Source organism: Ochotona princeps, chromosome 22 (assembly GCF_030435755.1).
Source record: "Ochotona princeps isolate mOchPri1 chromosome 22, mOchPri1.hap1, whole genome shotgun sequence".
Lineage (NCBI taxonomy): Eukaryota > Metazoa > Chordata > Mammalia > Lagomorpha > Ochotonidae > Ochotona > Ochotona princeps.
This window is the reverse complement of record NC_080853.1, coordinates 16,664,945-16,670,944: the sequence shown is the minus strand read 5'-3', so window position 1 is coordinate 16,670,944 and position 6,000 is coordinate 16,664,945. Positions and strand designations below refer to the sequence as shown.

General features: G+C 55.6%; 1 protein-coding gene across 11 annotated transcripts in view; it reads left to right on the top strand.

Moving 5' to 3' along the window:
• Positions 1–630: 630 nt before the first annotated feature.
• Positions 631–6,000, top strand: part of EPB41L1 (erythrocyte membrane protein band 4.1 like 1) — a 110,323-nt gene continuing 104,953 nt past the window's right edge. For 10 of the 11 annotated variants that reach the window (XM_058679420.1, XM_058679417.1, XM_058679414.1 and 7 more), the window contains exon 1: positions 631–769. The gene's annotated coding sequence lies outside the window, so the exon portion shown is untranslated. Of the gene's footprint in view, positions 770–1,754; positions 1,814–6,000 lie in introns of those variants that run through there. The other variant, XM_058679412.1, reaches the window with a different exon arrangement.

The window sequence follows — 6,000 nt, the reverse complement described above, 5'->3', positions numbered from 1 at the left end:
AGCTTCGGCCGCGGGAACAATGGCAGGGTGGCGTGGAGGCGGGTGGGCGTAGGCCAGGTCTGGGCCGGGGGCAGAGGAGGCGGCCTCGCCGGGTTCTGGACCGCGGGGTTAGTCCGGGCCACCGGGCTGGGAGCCGAAGCGTTTGAGCCAGGGAAGGCCGAGGTCGGCGCTGGCAGGGACTCGGGAGGAGGCGGGGGGCGGGGCCCGAGCCCACCCGGCTGGGATTGCAAGGGCGAGGAGGCCCCGGTGGGCTTTCCTCTTCTTCCTCTCCTGGCCGCTGACGCCCGGCCTCGGAGCTGTGGGACGGTTCAGGTAGGCACCCGGCCCACGTGCGTGAGTGGGCGGTGGACCCTAGCGGCAGGCGGGCCCGCTGGCGGGGCTTAGCCCCCTCCTCTGTTTCCCCTCCCCGGGGCCGGCGCGGCTCCTCCCGACGCGCAGCCCCGGCCCGGGCTCCGGCTCTGGCGCTATCCCGGCGGTTGCTGACACGCCGCGGCGCTTGCTTGCTCCTCCGCCGGCGGCTGCTGCCTAGCGGCCGAGATCGCCGCCTCCTCCGGGGCAGCCGTTCGGGGCGGGGCGGAGGGGCGTGGGGGCGGGCGGGGAGGGGGCTGAGCGCCGTGGGAGGGAGGGAAGGAGCGAGCGAGCGAGCGAGCGAGCGAACGAGCGGGGCATTTCTGCGCAGCTCCACTGCGCCTCGGAGCCCGCCGGGGCGGCCTCCAGACGAGGAGACCAAGGGACAGACAGTGCCCGGAAGCCGCGTCGCCGCCGCCAGGTGAGCCCGTCCGGCGCCCGCCGCGGGCCCGGGGCCGCCTACGCGTCCGAGCTCTCGTGTATGGGTCTGGGTGATCGCCGGGCGCTGAGGGCGCTGTCCCCGACCGGCGAGCACTGACAGCAGGCGGGCGGGCTGCGGGAGGCGGGCGCCAGCGCCGGAGCCTCTGGCTCCATTCGAATGCTTCGCAGCTGGCGCGGGAATGTGCGTCGGGGCCCACGGCTTGGGGCGTGTGGGTGTGAGCGCGCGTGTGCCCGGCATCTGTGCAAGGGGATGCTCTGTGTGCGCGCGTGCGTGTGAGCCGAGTGTAGCGCCCCAGTCCCCGTGCGCTGGGGCTGGGTGGTGCGTGCACCTCTGGTGTGTGCTTGCGGGTTCCCACAGTGTTATCTGTGAGAGGGTGTGTCCCAGTGTGTAGCAGGGCGTGTGTGCACGCCACTGAGGCTATGCCAGAGGCTTGGCTTATGGTTGGAGCCAGAGCGGTGTGTGTGTATGTGCATGTGTGTCGCCTTGTGCGCGCCACTGTGGTTCCCGAGTGTGCGCGTGTGAGGGCGGGTGTGCACCCGCGTAGCCCCCGTGTGCGTGTGCGCGGCTTTGTTTCCGCACTGTCGGAAGGAAGGGGTGGGGGCGGTGGCCCAGGTGCCACCGTCCCTGGGAGCCGGGCACCTGGTCCGGTGGTGGGTGGTGGCGGCGGGGACGCCTCTGCTGGGCAGGCAGAGACTCCCTGGCAGGTGGGTGGCCACACCCCGGGGGCCGGAGGGAGCTGGTCTGACAGCGGAGCCCTCACTTGGAGCCAGCTGGAGGGGAAGGCGTGTCTTGCCTGGATCCTGGGTGTGCCCTGTGTGACTTGGGGGGGGGCGTGTATGGGTGTGGAGGGATGGCTCTTGTGGGTGTGGGGGTAGGAGAGACAGTGGCCTCCAGGCAGTAACCCAGTCCAGTTCAGACATCCATTTCCTGTTGTGGCTCAGGAACTGTCGCCCAGGGCCAGACCCACCTTGGCCTGGTGAGCCACACTCCAGGCTTCACCCCTGTCTGGAAGAACCAACCAAGGCACAGGTGTCTTGGAAGGGACTGGGAGGAAGATTCACTGTCTTAAAGGGCCAGCGCCCCTATGCTGGGGATCCGCCCCCACCCCCAAGACCTCTGTACTTTGAGTGCCGTCTTGGGGTGTGTCTGTGCCCTTCCGCTTCTACTCATGTAATGTGCATTTCTAGCTCTGTACTCTGTGCCTAGGTCTGTTTTGTCAGTGAGCAGTGAATGAGACATCTCAAATGCATGTGTGTATCTGTTTTTGTAAGTTCCGGTGTATTTGTTTGCGGGTATATCTGTTTGTGTATTAGTGAGTCTGTGCATGTGGGTGTGCAAAAGAAGTGGCATTTTACTGCCAACTGGAACAGACAGAAAAATTCTACCCAGGGCCACTCTATTTTAGAAGAACTGGGGGAAAAGCAAGTTTGGGGATGTAGTCGTTGACTCTGTGGGTTTCAGATTTTGACAATGAAATGCAAGTAGGTGGGAGATGGGGACGGGATAGATATAAAGAGGGAGACCCTCACAGGAGCAGGGAGCTATTCTTGGAGAAGGATGGCTAAGTGCACGAATTCCCCTTCAGTCCCAGCTCTTCTGCTGTGTAACTTCACCTCCCCCTTGGCTGCTTGACTTGCCAGGATCAAGTGCACAAAATCTGGAGTGTAAAGGGAGGGATCTGGAAGTGTAAGGAGGAAGGAAGGTGATGGGTGGTAGAATTGGGGGCCAATAGCAGACTTCTACAAGTTGTCAAAGGTTTCTCTGCCAAATGCAGCAGAACCTGAGCTGGGAAGGCAGAGCTTACTGGCTCCCATCCTGAATCCAAAGCGGAAAGCTTTGGCCTGGGGTTCAGGAGCCCTGAAGTATGGTCTCCCTCTGACTCTGTGTGTGTGTAATCTGTTTACTCAATACATCTTTTATTTAACTTCTTTTAAGGCAAATAATCTCAACTCCCTAAGCCTCCGTTTCCCTGACTAGTGAGCTGGTGGATTTGATTGGGTGCTTTGAGGCCCTCTGCCTTGCTAGAGTTGCCCTGCTGCTTTTCTGATCTCCACTGCTGGTCACAGACTCCCCTTGCTGCCCTTCCTCCTACCTCACCCTATTGGTTATGGAAGTGTGGTCCATCTTGCCTGCCAGCAGCAGGGTCACTTGGGTGTCTGTTGGAAATGCAAATTCCGAGGTCTCACAATCGAGAATCCTGGTGGGGCCGGGCCATCCAGGGCCATCTATCTCTGAGCAAACACAGATGACTCCAATGCCCCATGGCTCTCAGGAGAGGGACAGCCAGGGAGCTGGGGCCTCCATGTGTGGACAGCTTCCAGGCCCCTCCCACACTTATGCCTGAGGAAGTCCTGCAGTACCCAGCTGGTAGGCAGGAATTTTTGTCTCCATCCCAGGTCTTCCTTGTGACTTTGGGCAAATTGGTCCTTCCTCAATGACACAGTGACCCTCTGACAGAGTCTACTCTGGGGCTGACTTGCTCCAATCTTCTCCTGGATGCACATAGCCCTACAAAATCCAGTCTCCGCCCACCTATCTGGAAAGCAGTCACTCTGGTCTTTCACTTAACCCAAATACTGTGGATTCTCTTGCCCCTGGGCCTTTGCACAAATTCCTCCCTCTGCCTAAACATTCCTCCACTGTTGCTTATCTCAGTGACTTCCCAATCCTCAGAATCCAACTTCACAGTCACTTTCCTTGGGAGTCTTGGGCAGATCACTAAGCAAAGTGAGCTTTTCTTAATACATATTCTGAATGTGCTCTGTGTCACAAGGACTTGGGAGTCTTTGGAATTACATGTGAAATGGCTGACTGTCTCTCCTCACTCAACTGTGAATGCCAGGCAGGAACTTGCTGCTGCCCCGCACAGTGCCCGGTTTGTGGATTGTGTTCAGTTAGTCTGTCCAGTTAATTCATTTATAAAACGGAGTTGGTGTTGATACCCAGTGTTGATATGTGATCCAAGATAGCCTCAGACTCTTCTCAGATAGATTTATTCTTTTTCTTGCTGCATTTCCTGGCCCTCAGTTTGAACCCTCGTCATGTGCCCAGGCCCACGCTGGGTACTGTTCCAGGGTAGGCAAGAGGCGGCTCTTGGGGAAACCCAGCCTAGCAAATGAAAGAATAAAAGGACAGGAACATTGCATAAGGGCTCCAAAGCTCTGGGTACCCGCTTGCTATATGACTGGGGACAGATCACTGTTCATCTGTTGGATCTGTCCTCTTGTGTAAAATGAGGGTATTGGGGCAGATGGTGAATTTAAGGGCCACATCCCAAGACATCTTCCGGTGGATGCCTGAAACCTTGCATTGTATGGAACATAGAAGTTCAAAACTTTCACCTTTCCCCTTATAGGAAACACTTTATGGCCTCTGGCAAAACTGAATTGCCAGCGTCACCACTGCTGTGCTTTGAGGCATCGGTAGGTGAAATCAGGGTCACTTGAACACAGGCACTGCAGGGCTACAACAGTTGATCTTGTAGGAATGACTACCCTGTGACTAAGAGGCAGGCAGTTCATATAGTGTGAATATCCTGGGCAAAGGTCTGGTTTGCAAACTCTAAACAGGATGGAGCAGGAGGGTGTGAGGTTCCATCATACCACTCCATGGTCCACACTGGAAAACTTAGGAACTGCTTATTTCTGGAATTTTCCATTAACATTACCAGGCTGTGGCTGATGACAGGTAGATGAAACTGTGAGAAGTACAACTTCTGTTAAGGGAGTGTCATTTCGGTGGTTACCAGCTCTGTCTGTGGATCATTCAATCTTTGTTATATGTTCCTTGGGTGACCTTGGGCAAATGATTACATCTCTTCCTTTCCCCACATGTCAAACATGATCAATAATATTTGTGTCATAGAGTTATTTTGAAAATTAAATGAAGCAACATACACAAAGTTCTTAGCACAATGTGAAAATGTAGTAAAAAGCATTGGGCAATTGTTGGTTATTATTATTATTATGGCTACTCCATAATAGGTAGTTCAACATCCTGAATGCCTCTGTGTTGGACCCTTGGCCTATGAAAATGAAATAAATGCAACAGTGTTGTCAAGCTAAGATGGGGGCAAATAAGAAGACTGCCAATAGCCCAAGGCCAATGGACAAGGTGGCAGGGTATGGCTGTTAATGAAAGAAGAGATTTCTAAGAGGAGGGAGATGAGGTTTGGACTGTATTTGATTTTCCAGGTTGTTGGAACATTATGTGTGAAGGCAACATGGCTTGCTAGGGGAACCACAAATCATGTTGTTTAAGCAAAAGTTGGGACAGGTGGCATGAGTGGCTGGAGACAAGGCTGAGTGGAAGGTTGGGCCGTATCTGGCACAGGCAGGAGTGCTTGGAAAAGTCCCACAGGTGTGTGGCATGGGAAACGAGGAGAGGCCACAGCCAACCTGGGTGGGTCAGCTTTGCATTTCAGAAACGCAGTGCTGTAGGCAGTGGTAGAGGGTGGCCTGGGTGTGAAGAGGAGTGTGACTCAGGAAACGGGGCCCAGGGGCTGCTGAGTCAGCTCAGTAGGCAACCCGGCGGATGGACAGAGGTATCGACATGAGGAAGCCCATTCGGTGGACTTGAGCCTTATCAGGAAGGCAAAGGGGTCTGGAGCTGACTTCTCATGACTGCCTCATAAGTGGGAATCTGAGCAGCCAAGTTCAAGTCCAGGCCTGATACTCAAAGGTCATGCACAGTGTGGTAGTATCCTAGGGCTGCTGTGAAGGAGAACCGCCTGTGAAGGAGCTGTTGACCACAGAAGCATGCTGTCCCCATTCTAGAGGCCCACCTGAAATCAAGGGATCAGCGAGGCTGGCTGCTGTTTCTTGAGGCTCAGAGGGGGCAGTTGGAGCCCAGATCCTGCCAGCTGTCCCCGGTGGGCAGCCACATCTGCATCTGTTGTTCACAGCTGGCTATGGATATGTGCCCCTGAGCCTTTTGTTATAAGGATTGCCCTAGTCCAATAGGACCTCATTATATCTGCAGAGACCCTGCTTCCATTCTGAGCTATACCTGCCCTGCGTTTTGGGGGAGAGTATTGTTCCAACCTGGTTCATGCAAGGGATGGGAAAGAGTGCAGGCTCTGGAAACCCACAAACCAGGGCCAAATTAAGATCCTGCAGTTGAGCAGCTAGGTGCTTCAGGGTAGATCAGTTCCTTTTTTCTCAGCCTCAGTTCCCTTCTCTGTGAAATGGGCATGGATCACACCCACAACA